At 42.4% G+C, this 23,560-nt stretch overlaps 2 long non-coding RNA genes across 2 annotated transcripts; both read right to left on the bottom strand.

The window, feature by feature from the left end:
• Positions 1-710: 710 nt before the first annotated feature.
• Positions 711-1,995, bottom strand: LOC113956597. The gene is made up of 2 exons (XR_003530894.1): positions 1,825-1,995; positions 711-904 (listed from the first exon to the last, which is right to left on the bottom strand). It is a non-coding gene; the product is annotated as an uncharacterized LOC113956597 (long non-coding RNA).
• Positions 1,996-3,498: 1,503 nt separating this feature from the next.
• On the bottom strand, positions 3,499-22,602 carry LOC113956596. Its single transcript, XR_003530893.1, has 6 exons — positions 22,560-22,602; positions 20,883-21,023; positions 18,723-18,880; positions 14,393-14,519; positions 13,324-13,396; positions 3,499-3,654 (listed from the first exon to the last, which is right to left on the bottom strand). It is a non-coding gene; the product is annotated as an uncharacterized LOC113956596 (long non-coding RNA).
• Between the last annotated feature and the right edge of the window lie 958 nt (positions 22,603-23,560).

Raw genomic sequence — 23,560 nt, 5'->3', positions numbered from 1 at the left:
TGGTGCTGCAAAGGCGATGCTTTTCTTCAGAGAGAACACGAAATCCTGTGTGAAGCCCATTATGCTACCGTGGTGTCTGCCTTGCTGCCTCTGAGGAATGCTTGGAAAGAGGAGGGTCACCACTCTCAGAGCTGCTGGAGGCTGCCACTTCTCACTCTGCAGTAGCTGACTGGGCTATCATTAGCTGGTAGGAGACCAAGCAAAACGCTCACCTCCTGAGAAAGGCAACCTGCTCAAAGCCTTAGGGCTGTTTGTAATAACACTCTGCTACTAGACTCCATTTGCTTTCAAGGGTGATAAGAAATGAAGCATTTGGGGAAGGAAATTTTGAGGAACTCAACCACTTGAGCTTTCATTGCAACCTCATGGCATAATTTTACCATTTTATTAGGAAATACTGCTATTTTTTTCTTGAACTCACATCAATCCGAAAGGTAACATCAGTAACCAGAATCACCATTCAAGTTTCTGTATGGAAGGATCCTCACCTGAAACTTCTAAAATGTTATGCCAAAATGCTGGTACAACATATTTGTACTTCTACTGTGACTTCTGCAGTGGGTCACTCTACCCACCACATATGCTATTTCTGAGGATGTGATTTTTTCCATCATGGATGGGAAAGATGAGAACTATATTCCAAGTCATTACTGTGGCTTTACTCAGTTATCAAGGAAAAACATTAAAAATGCTTTGACTCTTATATAAAATAGAACAGTATCAAACAAATACTTTTATTTTCTCTTCATTTCTAAGTGACAAGTCAGCAGCATATTTGAAGTTCCTACAGTTATGTGAAACACATTCTATCATTTTCTTTGGAAAAATATTTCCTGTGGTGTTGCCTCTATATGTGCAAGGCAATTGTTTACATGGCTAGTTCCTAAGCTCCATACATTTGCATCTGAAAGATCAGAAAAAAATGGACAAGCTTGAAAATGTCATCTCAGTTGGGACTTTGGATCACAGAAGGTTCTTAATAATGATAATGGTTCTTGGGATAAGATGATGGAGAGTTTGAAAGAGAAAAAAAAAGGTGATATTGTCAAGGCATTCCTGGTGACTTTGAGGAGAGTTTTGCAAAGATACAACAAAGCTGATGGTGCTGTAGACTGTGATGCTCCAAACTGTTTATCAGCTTAGCACTTCTGGTCTGGAGAAAATCTGAATTTTGCCTGTTTTCCTGCTCTCCAAAAGGGGATGAATAAACAGCCTTGGAAAACAACAGATTCCAAAATCTGCCATTAGAGTATTTCCGATGTTTTAAAGACCTGAGATCCAACCAGGGGGTGTAGTTAATATTTCAGTAACATGCCTCATACGGTTTTCTTCACTTCTTAACCTCCAACATGGTACAACACTTGCAACATGAAGTGTCATGGACAGGCACCAAGAATGCTGCACATACAATAGGAAAAATGCAGCAGTGACACATACATATCTACAGCTGTGTATATGCACACATGCTGCCATTCAGGTGAGCTCAGGCAGCCTGAATTTCCCAGGCTGACGTGTTATTTACTCTTCTCTCAACCTTGGAAGATTTTTCCTGGATTTCATAACCTGCCCCTCTCTAACAAGGCTGGGTCTGGGGAATGGACCTTCCTGTGAGTATCTTCCATCAGATTCACCTTCCATCCCAGGTGGTGTTAAGTAAACATTGGCTTTTAACCCCTAGGGAACTGAACTGCTGAACTCGACCTCTGTACCCAAATACCTTCATAAATAAATGCTTGGGTAACAAGGGAGGAGAAGATGGAAGGATTCAGGAGAAAAACAGTACATGCAGAACTCAGCTGAGCTGCCTGGTCACTACATCCTTACACAAAGGTGATTGGAGAGGTTTCGTGATGGATGACGTCATTCACAAGAGCTCTGTCTGTAGCTGTCAGCACAGAAAGAGGTCCTTAAAATTCCAGGAGCTGAAGCCTTGCAATCCATCAGGGAAAGGAACACAGACATCCACCCTCCCCCTTGGCCAGCACAGGAGCCCAGACGGTGAGCATAAGTCACAATCATTTTGTTTGTGCGAAACTCTTGGCCATGGAGTCACAAAGAGTACCTGGGTTAGTGTGTGCACACTCTTGTTTGTACTGACAAGTATATCTGTACACAGGGACTCCCAAACTCCAGGTGTGCAGTGCTTTTCCTACCTGGCAGCAAACTGGTCAGAGGGAAGATGATGCTGCTGCCTATGGTGGGATCACTCTGACACAGAGTACAATGCATTCCTAACTGCAAAAATGATTGATTTCATAGAACATTTTGGAAATGAGATAAGTGTTGTGCAGGCTTCCATTTGTAGGCATTCAAGTACAGTTGTAACCCAATTAATTTTTCTTTCTCTCTTTTGATTGTCACCCATCACATAGGGTGCAGAGCAGAAGTGTTTTTTGTCTGCCTTTCTTTGGATCTCAGCAGCCTTAATTTTTAATTGAAAGCCACACTTATACCAAAAAGCCAGACAAAACGGATTCAAACTTCACTTCTTTCACTGAGCTTTGAGTACTTTATATTAGTTTAGACTAAAATAAAAAAAGTGATCTAAGCAATGCACTCCCTCTTCAGAATGTTTGGGGAACTTTACAGATAAGACCCACCTTTTCCCCCTGCAGCCCTTGGTTACTTGGTCTGGTTCCCATCCTGCCCATGCTGGCTAAACACAGACCAGTTCCTAGCAGAATAAACAGCTTTTCTCAGTCAGTACAAAAGCATGTGACTTCTTTGCCTGAATTCTAAATTCTCCACAGGTTACACCTGTGGCCAATATGGCCTGAGGGATAAAGCAATATGAAAGCAGGTCATTACTTGAGTAAACATGAGACGATGCCATGAGAAAGTGTTTGGCTCACCAGGTGGCAGAGAGAAACAGCAGCATTATTCTGCTTCTCTCCGTTTCTTCATCAAGATGGGCACCACTGGCCGTTTTTCACATCACACAGCTGCCCTCCCCCACCCCCCTATGGATGAAGCTGTGGTTTTGGGAATGATGTAATCCAAGCAGGCATTTGGGCTCAACATCTTTTTCTCCCACTGGTTTGAGACACCAGCCAGGGAACGCTGCAATTAACAGGACTGGCATTTCAATGCAGAGAACACAGGGCAGTTGGCTGAGCACCGGTCATCTCATCATGCCCCGTTTACACAGGGGAAACCAAGGCAGAGGTGTCCAAGCTGAGGCACGTACAGTGCCACAGCTCAGAGTCTCTGTCACTTAATATTGATTCTCTGTGCTGAAGGGAGCTACCTGATGAAGGGAGAGGACTGGGGTGGGTCCCCAGCCCCCTTCACACAGCCAGCCCCCAGGCTGGCAGGATCTGCTTGCTGACCTTTCCAGGAACGGGGCTGCATGTCTGAGTGAAGACTCACTCAGATCAACCCCCGTGACTCTGGATAAATGAAACACTTTGCCGTCTGGCATATCACTCAGTTTCCCACGAATGGCACAAATAGTCACCGTGGCACGTACAAACACAAGGAATCTATTATTGGCGCCTCTTCCTTGGCTCGCCATCATGACGTCCATCCTGGAGGCAAGTGTTAATGCCCTTATAAGGCTCCTTGCATACATTTAAATGTGTTATCCTTTGGCCGATGATACAAACTGCTATCTCAGTAGCATACGGCATGGGGAGGTGGGAGATTTTCTTGGCTCTGTGGTGAGAGAGAGAAATTAAAAAGGAGCCTACAATGCTGAGTCACTGTGACAAATAACTTACTATGGAATACATTCAGGCTTTAGCAAGGAGGCAGCTGATAGTGAGTCAGTGACTGACTAGTGCCTCCTAGATTTTCCTCCTTGGGAAAGATTCAATTTAATGGGATGAAGCGCCAGCAAAAAGTCGTTCTCACTTGTTACCGAGTCAATATCCCCAATTACACACATGGTTAAAACTGTCAAGTTATGTTATATGTCACAGAAGATGTGCATTTTTTTTGTGTATAGCATCCTCCTGTTAAAAAGTAGCTCAATATGTCCCGTTAAAAACACTGGTTTTCAGAAGCTGGAAATTTTGCCAAACTTCAACTGTTTGGTTGTGTTAATTCAAGCCCCTCCTCTCTTTTGGCTCAACTTTGCAGGCTTATGAATGTCCTCTTTAATGTTCTGGTTTAGCACTCCATGGCACAATTTAAACCAAAATAGATAGTTTTGTGTTAAAAAAAGCCTTCCAATTGCAAAATGGGTGAATATTTGAGGCAGAAGGTAGATGTCACAATTCTTTCATTACCAATGAAGTCAAATTTGTATTTGCTTAATCACAGCCAAATTTGTGTATATCTTTCTCCCACCCCTGTCCAGTCTGACGAACCCATCCCTGATCAGGGAAACAGGATCTCACCCAAAGTAGTAGCTCCCTCAGGACCATGGACCCAAAGGAGGGAAGCAGAAAGCAGCTTTGGGCAGCCTTTCCCCTGGACCTCAGGTCACATATGTGCCAGTGAAACAGCAAAAATATTAGGAAACAAAGCTTCCCAATGTCTGAAAAGCTACAGTCAAATCCCTTTTGTATTCATTCACCTCCTCTCTGTCCATGCTGCCTGGCACAACTGCCAGTTAAATTCCCAAATATTCATGCTATCTCCTACCACCCTGTGACTGACACTGCTCCCTGGAGGAGATAACTTGCTGTCTTGCTGAATGTAAAAAATAAGGAAAACAGTTAAAAGGCAATGCTGTCACCCCAGAAACAAGCACCAGAGCCTTTTTAGCCAGCCAGGGGCATCAAGGCACCTCCTGTGTTGCCACCAGGCTGCTCACCCAGCTGATGTTCCTTTCATACTTGCCTGTGCTCTTGCTTTCAGAGAGACCCCACGGCATCAACCCTGAAATTCCTAAGATACCATGCTAACCATTGCATTATGGGGAAGATTATAACTATTCCCAAGCAGACCACAACCAGGTGGAAAGAATTTCCTATCTTCCACTTCCACCTGCACTCCAGGAGGACACATGAGGCTCAGCCTGGCAAGGGGAACATTTTCCCCCAGGTAATTCCAGCTGAGACACTGCAGTCAGGCTGCCCTTTCTGAGCATAAGTGTCATAAACTCTGTAACATAAAGTTTCATAAAGCAACTGTTTGCTTAAACTGTTAATTAGCAGGTGAAGTATGCTAATGCTGTTCTATGCTAAAGATTGGCTGCTAAAATTTTACATCCGTTGTTCAGCTCATATGAGCTACAGTGGTCCAGTTGCCAGTGAATGGGGTTCATAAAACTAGTCAAACATTGTTGTATGACATTTTTGTTTGTTTCTTGGACAAAAGCGTATTTTTTTTCCCCTTAAATGAAAGCTTTTCTTGAGAAATGGTGATATCATCAACAATTTCACTGCGATTTCTTAGCCCAGCGCACCTGTCTCCAAGCCTGTGAGACAAAGGGCCTCCTTATTTCCATCACAGCTCTACTAAATCACTTTACAAACTCCACTATTAAAGCAACTAACATTCTTGATAAAAGGGCAGAGGGGCAGCCAAGGGCTTTTCCAGGTCAGGGGCAAGTTTACAGGGCTGCAGGGAACTACTCATTCCACCAATGCCAGCATTAGCTCATTTGTGGTTGCTGAAGGACCTTGGAGCCAAGCTGTCATTTGCCCCAAGCTAGTGAAGTGGTCTTAAAGTAGATGTGAGCATATAGGTATGATCAAAAGAGTCTTCTTTTAAGGAAGAATTGTCTATCTGTGAAAAAACACACACAGAACCTGCTTTTAAAAGCACCAGCTTCATACAATTTTGAAGAAAAAGAAATTAATAGTGTTTTTCTTTGTACACTTGTGAAGAGAGGCTCTCGAATGTGACCTTTCCAAAATGCCTGTCAATGATCAGCTGTAAAACAAGAGATCTCAGTAATATTTTTTTCTAATGCAGAGTAAAGAGCAGCCAACTTCCCATAGGAAAGGAGGAGGATTTTCTCAAACTAATTTTATTTCCTTATCTTTAGTCATCCGTTGAGAAGAAAACACTAAATATATTCCTCAGTCTACTCCTTCCAGTGATAGCTCGAAGGAGTAAAGAACCATATGGTCCTTCAGCTGATCTATACTGTCTCCATGACAATGCACATTTACAAAGTTTGCTTCTGACAACTTTGTAGTATGAGATCCAATTGCTTGTAATTAAGGGTACGAGGAAGCCTGTTGGGAGGGAAGGGCTGCTTGCTGCTGTGGCTGCTGGGCTTCCTTCCCACCCCCGCTGGAAGGGTCTGCCTTTGGGAATGGGGCTTTGGTGAGGCCATTCCACCCCTGTACAGAAATTCCCAGCCCTTCAGCTGGTGGAAATTAGTTTTGGTTCAGCCATGTCAGTCCAGTTCAACCAAGAAGCTGATACATTTAGTTCCTTCAAGTTCCATACGAGTTTTAATGCACAGGACACCTCAGAAGGGCTTTTACTTCTCAGAAAATCTGGGATTTTCCATGTCCTCCTTGTTAAAGAATGTTTTGCTCATGCACTGTTTTAATTCTGTGAAACCAGGTTTCCCAAAGGTTCCCTTTTCCAGGCTACACTGATGTCTTGAAACCATGACCTCCTGGAGCAGGACAGAGGAGTGGAGCAGCGGGAACTGAGCACGGGTGCCCTGCACAAGAGCACCCACCACAACTGAGACACAGGCAGGGTGGAGCTGGTTGGCAGGGAGGGGAAACAGCATTCCAGAAAATAAAGGGGCACAATTTACAAACAGGGAGGCTTAAGTGTCAGTAGTAAAAGCAAAAATTAGCAACTCTAAGATATGAAGGTGCACTGTTGGTGTCCACAAGGGAAAATTACAAGATTTGACAGCATCACTTTTTCAGGCCTTAAAAATATAATTCTAAACATAGATACTTCTTAAACTGGGCGGGGGGTGGAAGCAAGTCCTTGTTTGATCATCTTCCCTTTACTTAAGGCAGAGTGAAAGTTGGAAAGCCCTGTACTTAAGGTTTTTACTCCTCCTTCCGGGCCAGCCCAGCTCACCTCAGCATGGTGGGCCAGCACTTCTTCCTAGGCTTAGTGGGAACATCAGGAGGGGTGTCCCTAGCCAAGGCAGAAGGTCACATCCCCCCAAAGAAACAAGACCTACCTGCCTGGCCATACCACCCTCTCTGCCTTGCAGGGACTGGGTATGGTAAACATCACCTGGGGTCCTGTCACAGCCTCCTCAGGATCCAGACCCGACAGGGCAAGCTGTGTCCTGAGTCCAGTGACACTGCAAACTGACCCCAGTAGCATTTTATTTGGCTTGTTGGTGTTTACTGGTGTGCCCGTGGCTGGCAGCGTGCTCTGGGACGTGCACAGCCACCTGCAAAGGGAAAGGGAACCACCCAGCAGAGCACTCAGGCTAGGGCACCTCTGAAATTTAAGGATCTTTTCCAAAATAGCATTCAGTGGCCAGGATCAAGAAATCATCCAAGTGCACGCAGCCTCACCTTGAATCTTGTGTGCAGTTTTGGTCATGCAATATAAGAAAGATGTTAAGCTGTTAGAGAGTGTCCAAAGGGGGGCAATGAGGATGGTGAAGGGCCTTGAGGGGAAGCCATGTGAGGAGCAGCTGAGGGCACTTGGTGTGTTCAGCCTGAGGAGACTGAGGGGAGACCTCACTGCGGTTACAACTTCCTTGTGAGGGGCAGAGGAGGGGCAGGCACTGATCTCTTCTCTGTGGTGACCAGTGACAGGATCCAAGGGAATGGCCTGAAGTTGTGTCAGGGGAGGTTTAGGTTGGATATTAGAACGAGGTTCTTCACCCAGAGGATGGTTGGGCACTGGAACAGGCTCCCCAGGGCAGTGCTCACAGCACCAGGCCTAACACAGTTCAAGAAGCATTTGGACAATACTCTTGGGCACATGGTGTGACACTTGGGGATGTCCCTGTGCAGGGCTAAGGGTTGGACTTGATAATCCTTGTGAGTCCTTTCAACTTAGCATACTCTGTGGTATCAGGGATAACCCGTCAGTAAATACAGTCTTGGGCTTTTACCCTTTGCAAAACACTGGCCAATATCTGTTCTGGGATACCTGTGAATATCAGATATCAGCCAAAAAAAAGTCAGCCACTACCACTCTTCCTACCTCACAGCTATATTAGGGCAATCAGGGAAAAAGACAGGAGAGGAGATGACACAGTGGTAGCCATTACATATTGGCCCTTTAGATCTTTTGTATCTTTCTCAAAAAGAGTAAAGAAAGGTTCTGAAATGATAACAGATGGGCAGCAGCACGAAAGTGACTGATGCCATGTTTGTGGGTGCAAAGAAACAGACTGCCCATGATGGGGACCACTGCACCTGGAGATGCGGGTGACCCACCTGAAACAAGGTCTCACCACCAGAAGTCTTGTGGACCTCTTATTCTCTCTTAAATCCTTTATATTCCAGTTTTTCCCAAGTCTAAAAAAAAAAAAAAAAAAAAAAAAAGGAAAACCTAATAAAGTAATAATTTTGTACTGTTTTATATTTTTTATCCATGTTTTGAAATGGAATACATAATTTGCCAGAAACTTTTGATGTATTCCAGTACTTACAGAAGCCAAATGACACACCAAACAGTGTACAGTAGCTTGGATTTACTTCTAGCCGAGTTAGCCACGATGTCCATCTTAACTACTTTAATGGACAAAAATAATCTTACCCTGCAATATAAGAGCACAAAAGCATTCAGGCTGCATCTAGGCCTCAGATGTCCATGGGCAGCCTCCACCTAAACAAGCACAGAAAGATGTGATATTGTTATTTTCAGAGCCTGTGTGTTCCATTATTCCTTGATGTACAATAGCTGTCAACAGTCCTGTTTCAACTTTCACACATTTACTTAATCAGAAACCAATAGAAATACAAAACCAGCTGAAGAGGAGTACACAGGAGAAAAATTTTTTCTTTAAATCGAGGAGTCTCCCAAAATATGGGTTGGAGATCAAGTTAACCCCACATGATTGGTTTCAAACAAACCTATAGCACATATTTCAGTTCAATAATAGAAACTGTAGCTGGCCAAGATGTGACTGTATTAAAAAAAAACACTATAGAGAATAATGATGCACTTATTTTATAATAAATCTGACACATTTATTTGGTTGGTCAGAACAAAACATTTAGAGACCTTTTTCTTTCTGTAGTTAAAAACCCCATAAACTGAGTCAGGCAGCAAAATCTCTATGAATTTATCACTATTTGAATTTTTGCTAGACTGGCAATTTTCACTAAGAAACTACTGACATTAACAGTTTCACTGTTTCTATATCCCATTTAAACACAAACAGGGCTCCAAAGAGCTGGCAAACCCCAACTCCTGTTGCACAGCTTTCTGCTGCCCTGCTCCCCCCAGCCCCGTCCCTCCCAGACGTCAGGGTCAGGACACTGCTCACAAATTGTCTCTGCATCCCTTTGACACCTGAAAACACATGCCAAGTTCTAATTAAGCTTGAAAACCCTGTAGAAATTCAGATTCCTTTTTCCCCTGCCCTGAAAATGCCAGATTGCTCCTGAAGTCTATTTAGAGAGAGTGAAGCTGAGGCTTCTCTAATTAGAGCTGAGTCTCCAGTTATCCCTTCACCCCATATACCAGGAGTGAAGACAAGTCTTGCCAGAGAGGAGTCACATCTAGACTAGTCTACCAGCATTATGCAATGAAAGGGGGCGTGCTGTGCAAGGAGGAGTTTCTGCTGGAAAGAGAGACAGCTCAGAGTCACAGCTTCCTCTTCAAGATTCCAAAACTGATGGAAAGATTTGGTTTCCCTAGTACAAAACACCTTCCCTTTGGGTAAGAAGAGACAGCCCTCTGCTTGGATTTTGCTGATCTCCCCATTTAGTGGGAAAGCACACAAGATCTGGAGCTTAGGGGGCACCACCCAAAGTTATTTGGTGCTTCTGAGAGCAACCTGATGAATGACAACATAAAGGATTCAATGTGTGTGCCCAAGTGTCGAGCAACTGCTGCCTATTAAAGACTTTAAGGAAGGAAATACTTTCCAGACACACAAGCCTTTTCTAAGGGAATTGCTAACCCGTAGGATGTCAGACACGTAATGCCAATGCCATAAATGTCACCATACAGCAGTTTTCATTCAGAAAATACATGACTGATGTCAAGAAACCCCAAAGAAATATGTCTCCCTTTTAATTCCTGTTACCTCTGCATCTTTCTTGAGGGATTTGGGAAACAGGCTTCAGGAGAGGCTTTGAACAGTCATGCAAAATCAGTTGTCTCCAGATTTCCGAGAGTGGGAAATAGCTAAAAAGTTGCCACATCTTTTGGGAGTGCAAGAAAAGGAGTGCAGAGCTAACATATAGCTCCAGCACAGGTCTGGTGCCTTCACAGCCTGGCTCCCCAGCCTACCACACCCCACAGAGCTGCCAGCACAGCCCATCCTTGGGGATGAGGAGCTGGTGGGTCCCAGGGACCCATGAGACTTCTTTACTAGGAAGGATTTCAGAGCAAAAGCCTGGTGGAGGGGAAAAAAAAAAGTCATCAGTGGAGGCAGAAGAGTTACTGCTTCCTGCAAAACTATTGTACCCCAACATGAAAGATAAAAAACCCAAAAAGCAAATCTGTTTTTTTCCTATCATGTTTGGGGCACACACAGCAAAGAGAAGATGGAGCCAGGGGCATCTTATAGGACTGCAGTCAGACAAATCCCAAGGAATAGGACTGCATGGAAGCAGCAACCCCTGAGCCTTGTGGTCAGCAATGTCTATTTGCTCCTGTAACACTGAGTTCGGGCTGGGACCAAGCTGCTTTTCCTCAACTCCCCTGGGTCTGGGAACCCTGGACAGGATTCCCTTTCCCAGGTCTGGGAAAACTAACCTGTTTTTCTTATCCCTTTTTCCTATTTGTTTGTTTTAAGTTTCCCTAAGCCAAAAGGGCTGCTATATTTATTGATTTTGATCCAGAGGAGTTTCTCTGGAGGTACAGGGTAAGTGGCTACAGTTATGCTTCCATAGCACTGGCACCCTCTGCATAGGGAGATTGAAGTCCTGGTTGATTTTATTTAAATGTCTCCAGCTCCCTTTGTCAATAGGGAAATATAGACATCTGCAGGGGTGAGACAAACCAAGATGGACTAAGCACGCTGGAGGTGAGCCTGTACGATGCCTTATAGCAATGACCCTCCTGCTTTAGACGTGTTAGAGAAGTGGGGTTAGATCAGGCTTGAGTTTACTGGCTCAGGACTGCATCCAGGCTTGGGTTCACGTCTACATCTGGAAGAGGAGTGTTACCCATATTCTTGGAAACTCAGACCAAGGCCTGGACCCAATAGTTCCTGCTTTTTACTGTGTTACTGTTGCATTTTATGGTCAGCAAGGTGACTTTCTCCCTCCTCACCTCCCAAGATGTGGCTCCCCAGAGTGGGCTGTTTGTACCCCCAGCAGAAAATAAAGAGTCACACCAGCAGCAGAGGGTGTGGGGGCAGACGCTTTTTGGGCATCAGAACTGGCAGTTTTTAGAGCCTCCAAATGAGTAGGCGACTGTGCTGAGGCTCTTTCTCCCACCACAAATCACGAAGCCAAATATCTCAGCTGCACTGCATGTCTGCAGGAGCTCCTCCTCCAGTGCTGGCTAGTGTGGGAAGGGCTCTGTTGGCACACAGCTTGCCCGATCGCTTGCGTGTGTGTGGTCAAAATTAAGGCAAGTGTGTGTTCAACTCCTGCCACTTGTAACCTGTCTGGCTTCACAAGAACACCCAGAGCACACCAAACATTGGACTGTGTGCACACAGCCAACCCCCCCCAGGGATGCTGGCACTTGAAATGCAGGGAGCAGGCTAGGAGATGTTGGCATAAGGGTACCAGAGAGCAGAGGTCTTCTCTGCTTCATAGAGAAAGGAGGGAAACAAATTAGCTAAAGGTACTAGAAACAGAGGTACCTGTCTCGTACCCTGTAAAAGAAGGGCATTTCCAGTGAAACAGATGGGTTTAAGTGCCATTTAAAGCAACTCCTGTTTTACCCAAGAAAGCCTCACATAAACTTTGCATGTGGATTACGCAAGCAGTTTATACAAGAGAGAGTCTGGCTACGCATCTCTAACATCACAGAAAGCCTTCTTAGTCAAACCTGAACCAGAGAAGTCAAGAAAAAACGGCCCCTACATCCCTGAACCTCAAGCAGTGCTATTGACTTAAGCTGCCTGTGGCTGGGAGCTGTGCTTAGTTCTGTAACTGCTGCTTCACCCTTCTTTTTCTGCTCCCATCCTTTGATAGCCCAGTCTCAGGGAGACATTTTTTAGGAACATGTAGCAGCAGGGCTTCATTCTTTCTTGTGAATCGTAAAGACAATCACAAAAGTGTACAGGTTAAGAGATTTCAGAATAACAATCACGTAAGTAGAAGTTGTCCTAAACATTATGTCTCTAAACTCTTCAGAGCCAAGTCACTGATCTAGCAGGTACTGCCACAGTCTCTTAGTACCTTCCCCTATGTTACTTTTCTTCAGGGACCAGAGCAACGAGAGCTAAGCCTTCAGAGACTTCCTTTCTCTGCCTCCTTTCTTTTCCAGTTGTGTACTGCAGACTAGGGTCACAACCAACATGTGCTTTAGACATGTGAATGGTGAAAAATGTGGAAGATGGGCAATCGCTCATCATGTTTAGTGAAGAGGCACTAGATGCAGAAAAAGGTGGAGTTATTTGTTCCCTTCCAGTCAAAGCACTACTTAGCAGCCAGAACCTCAAAAATCAAGGCAGTGAAAATGATAAGACAGTCAGATCTTGTTAGAATAATCAGTATGGATAGAGGAAAGATTAGCTTGAATGAAGTTTAGAGAGACTATTATCCTGTCATCCTTACTCTGTACAGGCTAGTCCAACCATTCAGCTCACACTTCTGCTGCTGCCATTTCAGAAGCTTTGGGAGCAGCCAGGGCTGTTTTTCAATGCAAAGCTGATGGGAGCACACACAAGCAACAGGTGAACACAGAAACACAGAAGAAATTAAAGTGTTAAAAAAAAAATTAATCCCAAGGATATAAAATATAGTGGGGGAAATAGAGCGGAGTCAAGGCAAGAGGTTTCCAGTAGTGAAAGAAAGGCTGCAGCTTTGGCTCATTTCTTAAACCAGCGCTTAAGCAAGAAAGTCTAGTACTGACAAAAATGAGGAGGTAGAAGAACACTCAAAATACCTACTCTACTGAAAGCCTGGAAGTTCATCTCCTGCAGAAAAGAACATTTCTGGTAGCACACTGCTACATCGACTTCTACCTATGAATGTTCCCACCACCAGCACTCGTTTACTCCTGTCAGTAGCTCACACCTGAGCCTTTTCCCTGTAAGGACCTACACCTGTGAATTGGGGGGGGCTGTGCTCACACACTCCTCCTATGGTCAAGTAGGTTAGGGGTCAGCTGGCCCTTCATGAACCATACCTGGGAGTAGTCCTTGGACCTCTCCTGTTGTGCTTCAGATGTCATTCCTACTGGCCAGGGCTCTTATAACAGCCTGGAAAGGAAACAAGCAGCATGTTAACACCATCACCTCATTCTTGTTTCCCCCTCTTCAGTTCCTAACAGGGCTGGAGTCACACAACCCCTTCTGATCATAAAAAAACCAAACAAACCACCAGCACCACCACCATCAAAAACAAAACAAACAAACAAACAAACAAAAAACCCAAAAAACCCCCAAAAAACCGCACCAATCAACACATTGTTTTTGCCTAAGAGGGGAGAGAAGAAAATTGGTTTTAACTAGGAGTCCAAATAAACCTGTCTGCTCTTTGTTAGATACTACAAAAGATGCAGTGTTAGATCATCACAGAATGGTTTGGATTGGAAGAGACCTTTAAAGGCCATCTAGTCCAACTCCCCTGCCCTGGGCAGGGACATCTTCAACCACACCAGGGTGCTCAAAGCAGCATCCAACCTACTCTTGAATGTTTCCAGGTATGGGGCATGTACCCCCTACTCTCTGTGCCAGTGTTTCACCACTCTAATTGTAAAAACCTTCTTCCTCATACCTAATCTAAATCAATCCTCTTTTAGTTTAAAACCATTACGCTTTGCCCCTTTGTACCAGGCCCTGCTAAAAAATCCCAACTTTCTCTTAGGCCTCCTTTAAGTAATGAAAGGACACAATAAGGTCCTCCCAGAGACCTTATTAGGGGAGTGCAAAGGGCTGAAATAAACATGAATAAGTCAGCAAAACAAATGAGGTAAACTCTTCTCACACACTTGAAAGAGGCTAAAAAGTGGCTAAAATGCAGCTGCTGTAGTAGTGGGATGGGACAGCACTTTATGGTACTTTCACAGGTGAACAAACTTGTGCAAATTTTCCGTCTTCATATTTCATGTTTCTCAGGCCAGATTTTTGGTAGCTCTTTCTTGGATGGAGTGTTTCCACAGCTGTTCTTGATCTACGGATTGAGTCCTCCTGTCTGCAACAGGAAAACAGAGTGAAAAATAAATAAAGAAATTGCAGGGGTATAACTCTTCTTACCTCAGTGTGGCCACTTCTGACTCATACCCCCGGTGACAGCGAAACCTGAACTGCAGCTGCATCCTCATAACTGGTTGCTGGCTTTGGTCAGAGCTTTGGACAAGGCTCAGAACAGCACTGTCTCTTTCTAAGAGAACAGGAACAGAGTTCTTTCAATGCCTGTGTCTCATGTCATGCAATTCAGAAATGCAGAAGTGCAAACACCCAACCACTCACTTAAACAACTCAGAGGACCACTACTGAGGAGCTGTAGGGTACGAGTGGAGCCTGAGGATGAGGGCAGCGAACTTGGTGAGTGCAAGCTTAAAGTAAATATTTGAACAACAAACTGGAATTCAGCCAGCTCAAGCATTTTATTCAAAAGGAAGGATATGAGGGATAGCCGAAGTTGGCATCGGGGTGATATAGAAAATTCCAAAGGAAAGAAGATAAAATAAACAAGGGTATTCACAGTGGAGAGAGGGAGTTATGAACGCCCTGAAGCTCAGAGAAAAGTCTGCTGCAGATATGTGGGTAACAGATCTTTGGTTTGAGAACAAAAGTCGTTGCAGTGACTCTGTAAGAAGGTGTCATGGTTTAGGAATGGTACTCCCCAACTTAGTGTTCCCACTGGAACACCCCGGCCCGCGCGCCCCTCGCTCACTTCCCCTTCCTCACATCCCTGTGGTGGGGTGGAAGGGAGAATTGGAGGCACAAAAAAAAGTAAAGGTCATGGGCTGGCATAAGAACAATTTACTGGAAACAGCAATGAAATAAGAACACGACATCAACAACAACAATACCAACAGCAGAGCGTAGGGGAGGCGTGAACGATTCGCGTGGGACCGTTCACCACGTGCGACCCAACGCTACCCAACTGCTCACCCCGCAAAACTGATCCCCCTTCTTCCCCCCTGGCATGCTGTGAGGTGGTATTGAACAACTCCAGGGTCCTGGCTGTGCCCCTCCTGGCTGCCTCAAAAACTAACCCTGTCCTGGCCAGAACCAGGACAGAGGGGTTTGGGCAAAGCCAGGGAATGACTAAAACTAAGGCGTGAGGAAGGAAGAATGGCTGTTAAATATCAGCCACAATCTGGTATCATTTCAGCATGATGATGGTTTTCAGACCAAAAATAATAGCAAATCTTCCAATTGAGTATGCATGAAGCATAAAACTCTTAAAAACCAAAGTTTAGGCAATAAAACATTATGTGGAGGCAAAAGAAAACTTCATTACAAATTAAATCTCTGTTTCTCTGCAGGTACTTGCATAGCACCCAGTGGTTTCAGTGCAGTAGACATTCAGGCTGCTTATCTTAGCCTGAGACTCTGTAAACAATAGGACTTGGGTTTCGTGTCAGGGAATGATGAACAGGGAATCTCTTCAGCCCCTCCCTTCTAGGCAGTCAGAGAGAACAAAACCAGCTTTCCTACCAGTTGAATTGGAAAAAAGTGCCAGTTTTGGGCCTCAGCAATGGTTCTGTTTTGTGTGCTTGTTCTCCCTTGTGTGAGAAATAGTGGGGAAATGATGTCCTTTGGTTTCTGGACATATTCCTCTTAGATGTAGATGGATGGAACTCGCAGCCTTTGATGAGGAAGACAGAACAGAATCTCCAACAAGAGGAGGAAACACTTGTAGGTTTTTTTCTTCCAGATGTTCATTCAAACATTTCAGCTAACATAAAAAAAAAAAAGCTTAAAACAGACTAACCAAAATCACTTTTAATCAGGTTTTGTTTCCATGGCACCTTTGATGTCATAAGCTTAATAGCTCTCCAGTGATCCATAGAGTCTTCCAGGAAAAAAAAAAAGGCTAAACAACCTGAATGCCAAATGCTGAATATACCTTTAAAAATATCCTTTCTGAAAAGTTTTCAGGCCTTCCTTCTCTTTTAAGTGTGAAGGGAAACCAAAAATCCAACCAGGAATTTCCCACTTCCACAAACAGCATAGCATTGGAAATCTTTGCACAGCAGTTGGAATGTATGGAGACCTACAAATATATTATTAAACTGCAAAGAAAATGCATTAAAAAGGCTGTAAACTACCTTTTTTATTTGTTCTACAGATGCAAACTCTCAAGAAACATTTTTCTGTCAGAACTGAAACAGACTGTGATGTTCAGCAGCACATTTCTGCACTAGAGAAACATTCTTGGTACAGTATTTTTGCTCTTTGTCTGATGTTTTTTCCAAGGATTTTCTGATTAATCATGGAGCTGATGGATGATAGCAGTCATGCCCCGCCTGCTACTAACACACACAAGTCTTGCCAGAGGTGAAGTAGATTTAATTTGCTTTTATTTAAAAGTTTTTGCTCAGTAATACTTTCATGGCCTGATCTGGCACTGGTGGTCAAGCAACATTCCCAGTCCCATCAGCCCTCAAGATCCTGATCTGACTTTATATGAATCTTTTATATGAATCTTTTATATGAATCTTTTATATGAATCTTTGGTTTGATGCTTTTCTGGTTATCACTGCAACTGTTTGTAGAGCAACACATCCTTCTACCTGGTGATTTTGGCATGTGTAAGAAAGGGACTAAATCTTCAGGTGACATGGCTTAGGGAAACTTGTTGCTGGAGAAATTAAATATCATGAACTATACTAAAAAAAAAAATCCTAATCCTGATTAGGAGCTTTGTTTCTCTGAAGGTAGAGTGTAATGATTTTGATGTGCTGATAGTAAAATTCGCAACAAAGATCCACTAACTTAAATGAAGGAACCGCTTAAAAATGCAAATTTTTTTAAAAGAAAAGTTGACAAAACTCTCTTTAAGAGATATGAAACATGCATATCAAACAAAATATCTATAAAACATTATATAAAAAAAATAAAATAATTCTTTGAAATAGAAGCCACTGATCCAGTTACTTTTTATTTACTGTTTCTAGAACAGAAAAAGTTGTCTTCTTCACACATCTGGGCTTGAATTCTGCAATACAGAATCTGGATGCTGTCAAATGAGCCAACATACTGGCTAACCATAATTTGTAACCCATTCAGCAAAATAAATAAACTTTTCTTATGGAAATAATGAGCATATTTTAAAAGGTTAAATTTAATAGAATTTTAAGCATAACTTAAAAATTCGATGTTTCCTCTACACATGGAAGGGATTGAACTAAAAACACAATACTGGTGAATTACTCTGGACTTCTGATGAACTTAACAGAGAATGTAACAGAGTTTGTTGTGCCTTAAAGCACCTGTATACATTTCAGAATTTGGCCCTACAATTTCTCTGATAGAAAATGAAGCAGCTTGTCTCTTTTTGGTCTAGAATGGTAAGATAATAAATTAAGAAACAGATTAAAAAACCCTCAAACAACAACCCCCCCACATATTTTTATTTTATATTATTACATATTCGGGGTTTTTTTGGGCCACTGGCTTGTTTGTCTCTCTAAACTTGTGTCATTATTGAAAAGATAAAGTATGTTGATACAATGTATTAAAAGACAGAAAAAACCCCTTCTCATACTTTGATAATACTTTTTTCTTAACTATCTTGTGTGGTTTGTGTTTTGCATAATGAGAGAGATTTATTTAGATATGTGTTTATATACTCATGTATTTATAGGCTGTTATTCAAAATTGTGTTTTGTACAAAACACCAGCAATTTTCTCACTGGGAATTGTTTTGGCTAAAGTTCCCCAATGAACCATATAGACATTCATGCACAGAGCCATGTTCAAGTTTTAATGTGTTTCTATTTATCCTGCTCAAAACCAAATATTTCCAGATAAAAGAGATTGACAGACACATAAAAGAGCCAATCAATGCAGATATATGAAGTGTGCTATGAACTGGAGCTTGCTTGACTCCCCTTGTGGAAAGCCTCAGGAAGGTGCTTTCCAAAATACTCTTGGATATGAGAACATTCCTTATAAATTACTTTATAAGAGAAGGATGATGAATAATGTTAAATCCTGTAGCTGATATTGGGAACAACTGACTGTTGACCTGGGTGAAAGCTGGCTGCTGATATGCCTAAAAGCTGTGGTAGATATAGCACTTACAAGGCAAACCCAAGCAAAATATGTCTCCCTATTAAGTTAATATGAAATGCATATAACTTTAAATCTTGTGCAGTTATACATATCTATCCTGTATCTGGAAAGTGAATCCCTGATTAAAGACATGGACCGGGATCTGTAGGGATCCAGATCTGTGACTGGAGCAAGTGAAAACCACAAATAATTCAGAATTTTTCAGAGTATGTTGTTATCATCACTGCACACACTGACATCTGCACACATTGATTTACACTAACTTCTTCTCTTTTTTTTTTTTTTTGGTAATTGGAAATAAATTAGAATGTTTTAAAGAAAAAAAAAGTCTTACTGAAAGCTGTTAACTTTTCCATCTTGAAAATATTATCTTCCTTTTTTTCTTCTTAGTCATGATTTCTCCTTCCTCAGGCTTGTCTTATCCACTTTCTTCCTCCTGCTTGCTTTCTGTCTTGGAGACTAACAGGTCTCAGGAATGAACTTCAGAGGAGTCTGAAAGAAAAAAATCTCTTCCAGATTGGCTATTTTTTGATTAAATCCAACAAATATATATTGCAGGCAGTTCAGAAAACTGGCCATAAAATACACACTCTTTCATGTCTGTGCTACCCTTTCAGCTGCAGATGCAAGCAGTAATAATCAGAAGCTGGCAGTGAACTTCAGTCTGCTTCACTTTCTTGAGAATCCACGACTTATTTTTGGAACACAAGTTCACCCTTGTCACAAGAAGATATTCTTACAAACATACCACTTTTTTCCATTCTTCCATCTCTTGATTGTTCTTTTGGTGTGGATTTTGTTTGATTTTGGTTTTTTTCCTTTAGAGCCCATTATTTTTCTTCTTGATTCAAATCCTCTCTTAAACTGATCAGAGTCAACCACGTTCTGTTTTCATAGTCAGTGATGGGATTCCAGCACCTTTTCTCTCTGCCTCATCTACATAAGAGCAATTTTTTTCTCCCATAGCATGTTCCTTCTGAAGAGCCCAACTCAGTCTGCAGCAATGGTTTACCTTAAAAAACCCCCTCTTTCTCTCCTCTTATCCATTCTCCACCCCTTCCTCCCCTCCATCCAATCAGCAGAGTAACTCCGGTATTAAAGATAACCATTTTTTTGAAACTCACTCAGCATTTCTGCCCAAGTTAGGTAAAGAATATAGGTTTTCCATTCCCATTTTTAAGTTGTATCTTTAAACTACTATTTCAACAACTTTTTACTTTACCTGTTCCAGGGATCCAATTTCTCTTATGTTTGATTGTCTTCTGTCCTTCAGTTCAGCATAAGATCAAATATTCAAAGGCACCAAGTAGCTCCCTTTCACTCCAGATTTACATCACAGTAATAGAGAAAACTCTTTACTCAAAGCCCTGGTGCAATCTCTATGCCACTGATTTTATTCTTATTTGCATGTACTATACTACAGTGTCCGATAAAAAGCACGTGTTTCTGATTTAGGCAATGGCCTCTAACTCAGAGTTAGCTTTTTCTTCCACAACCACATAAAATGCACATAAGGAGAACATAAAGGCCATGACTAACATAAAAGTGAGCTGAACTGCAGCAGCTTTAGACTCAGCAGTTTCTTATTGTTCCACTTTTGCAGCTCAGTGGCCAAGTGAAAGACAGAACACCCCGACTGCACTGCAGCCTGGGCAGGGGCTCAGGAGTCACAGAGCATCACTTATCAGAGAGAACTCAGAACAAACCCACAGCTGGTTGTTTGTTTTGAAATTAAACTGAACAGAACAACAAATACTCAGCTTGATGCACCTCAATCCAAATACTTCCTCATTGTTCTGCATGAATATCACGTACAGGATTGATCCCACCTCAGCACTTCAGCTTTAGAAGAGCAACTTGTCTCATGATTACAGCAAGGAATGAGGAGCTGAGAACCCTAGGTAGTGGTCTTAACTCTGTTTGAAATTCCTCCACACAAAAAAAAAAAAAATATCTGAAAACAAGCAAGAATTTGAAGAGTTCCTGGCAGGGCACTCCACTGAACCCTGGAGTAAGCTGTGATTTACACCAGCTGGTGCTCTGACCAAGGCTCCACTTCTCCTGCTTCAGAAGCCCTGTTTTATCTGCTTTCCTAGTAGGAAGAATCTGTTTCTGCTTCTTTCCTTAAACTTGTTAGTTTGAGAAAAAGTACAAGCTGGCCACTCTCCTGGGGGAATGAGACAAAAAACTCCCGTGAGCGAGAGGGGTCAGTCTGTGCTTCTAGCTCAGACCTGCAGTGTTTATCAGGATGAAGAACTGAGTGCTGCATCCTGCCAGGAACTTCCTTTTAATTGTGGAACTCGAGCATGGTGAGAGGATTCTTTTGAGTGAGACCTTTACACAGGTACTCAAAACTAACCATTAATAATGGGCTAAATTGAATTGAACCTAGATTGGTACTGCTACTAGTTTCACACTCCCAACACTTTACAAAAGCTAGAGTTTAAATAAAAGCTCTTTGTCTGACTCGTGATGGCTTCAGCCTGTACAATACCTGAATGCTCTCCAATTTCATTAGTCTGTTTTTTTTTTTTTCATAGATATTTAATTTGAGGTGTTTTTGCTGTGTCCTGATGATATTAGAGTAAATCATGAAGCATTGCACTGGCTTTTTGGTGATGACCATCCAGCAAGTCTGGTAAAAAAAAAAGAAAGAAGAAAAATCACAAGGTGATTTTAAAGTTCTCCTATATACAGGATTTCAGCCACGTAACTTCTACCCATTTTAATGGCCTTACATAACAAAAACCCTTTTCACATGTTTGGTCTGGTACTTATAGCACTGTACTGTGTTTGTGGGCCTGTTTGTTTGCACAACAAATATTCCCTAAAATGTGCTTAGGAGTCTGAATGAGAAGAGGGAATGAATTATCTTAGGATGCTTTTTGTGGCTGCTGTCTCCAGTTGTCCTTCGAGCATCTCTGCAGAGGTGCCTCAGCTGGTCACCAGTTTGCAGTTCAGTCTGTGATTGAAACCCAGACTTGGTACAAGTTCTCCTTAACACAGACTCCAGACTGTGAGTGGCTGCCATGTGGAGAGATGAGACACCACTGCAGCAAGGGTGGGTAGAAGGGCAGCATGGACTTCTGCCTGAAAAATCACTGTTCATCACAGATTAGGACATCTGTGTTTATCAGTCACAGCCCTCTGAGTCTTACTTGTTATTTAACCTACTTTTATGCAGGTCCAGAGGTCTTTGGGTAGCTATAAATAGGAATTTAGCTATGGTAAAGCCCCTTTACTTTGCTAAAGAGGTGAAATGAGGTTCATTGTGAATAAACACTCAGGTGAAAGCTTCTCAAAGGGCACAGTGTTTGGGATTGTTGACAATAGATATAATTTAAATTAGTCGTTTTTTTGAAATCAGATTGTTTTGTTCTCTGTGTAAGGGGCATGCAAAACATGATTAAGTCACTGAATAATGGTAGATTTGGTGGTATTTGCTTTTTTTGGATGGGTGCCTAAGTAGTCTAAATCATATATACACATGCTGACATCACTGGATGTGAGATTACAGAAATGGAGACTTACATATGCCTTTTTAGTAATTAAAATTTCTATTGTATTTGGTGCCTTTATTAGGAATCCCTGAGCCCTATTAATTCCCATGGTCAGAGTCTCTACTGCCTATTGTTAATATTCTTGCAATGTAAATACATTTTCACGTCACTTTAAGGACCTTATGTGAAGGACTTTATGACCTTATGAGTCAATCATATAATTTCTGGACACTTCACAGGCAAGTAGTATGAATTCAGGTCATGGAGCACAGTGGATTTATGGGGATGTTATGCTGGTTTGTAAGACCAATTAAATGAAAAAGTAAAGTAGATTGCCTTAGCTGATCTGCAAAGAAAACTTTGAATACTTCCTTTGCATTTTGTTTACCAGTGAATTTCAAGCAGATGAGTGTTCTCACGAGCCAGTCCCTCTCATTTGCATTTCAGCACTGCCATGTTGCTGTGGCTGGGATAAGCAGAAGGAAGAGGCCATTCATGTAAAAAAAGGGCAAATTCAGTGTTGTGAAGAGGTGGCAACGGGCTGACCCTGTCACCTGCTCCACCTGCAGCCTCTGAGGGTTGGGTGAGGGCACTGGTGAAGTGACTAATTGAAGAAGTGAACAATGTACCAATACACCAAACACCAGTGTATTTGGTATTATGGTTCTTACCCCACATCTACCTTGCTAAACTGTCTATGCACCAAACTGTCCATGCAATCCAAGTGGTGTGGTTTGGCTCCTGCTTCTCCTCTGATCTCACAATGCCCCAAGGAAGAGCCTTGATGTTCCTGGTTTGGTGGTAACTACACTGGATGCGAGGTTTAATATAATTTCTGTATTTCAAACTGACATAAAAAACCCCCTCATAATATTACTGAAAGTAGGATATTTGGATAGGCAAGAAAGGAGGAGGAACAAGAACTTAGTATGTACTGCAATTAATTAATTATGTACTGCAATTAATTAAAATCCATTAAGTTATACCTAACACTAGGTTTAAATTAGATACCATTGTTAATTAACACAGGTGGAATAGTTTTACTGATTTTTTTGTATTTATTTAAGTTCCATTCCTCTCACATTTTTCTTGGCAGGTGTCTGAAATGTCTATCAGACTAACTTCTGTCTTTTGCCCTGGACCGCTCATAGATTATTGTGTTTGCACCAACAAAAGTACCAGTAGTTCCCATAATAAATCTACCAGATACTACATCTGGAAAAGGCAAGTCCCAGTTATTAGTCACAGACCTGTTTACATTTTACCTTCCGAAAATGAGAGGTGTCATGTGAGCTGAGGTGAGTCCTGAAACATTTTGCATTGTGGTTTTAGGAGTGGATGATCTGTTAGGTCTTTGTCTGCAATTCCTGGTAAGACAGGGCAGGCTCAACACTCACAGCTCCAACACACTACAAGTGTTTTGCTACAACCAACAGGACACACCTGCAAACAAAGATGTAACAATGCCACATTTTTCTTTCAGAAAGGCTCCGCTCTCTATGTTCAACAATAACTCCTGAAGTCTGACATATTCCTATGAAAACAAACGGTCTTCCCTGGTTTACAGACTCCCCCAAATATGCTGTATATCTGCCCCAACAATGAGTACAAAACTTCAGTTACCCGAAGAACAAGTCAGAAAACCAGATGAAAACAAAGAGGTTTGGATTTC

Source organism: Corapipo altera, unplaced genomic scaffold, assembly GCF_003945725.1.
Source record: "Corapipo altera isolate COAL_440 unplaced genomic scaffold, ASM394572v1 100, whole genome shotgun sequence".
Classification (NCBI taxonomy): domain Eukaryota; kingdom Metazoa; phylum Chordata; class Aves; order Passeriformes; family Pipridae; genus Corapipo; species Corapipo altera.
Note: the sequence above shows the minus strand (reverse complement) of the source record. Positions and strands in the feature narration are given on the sequence as shown.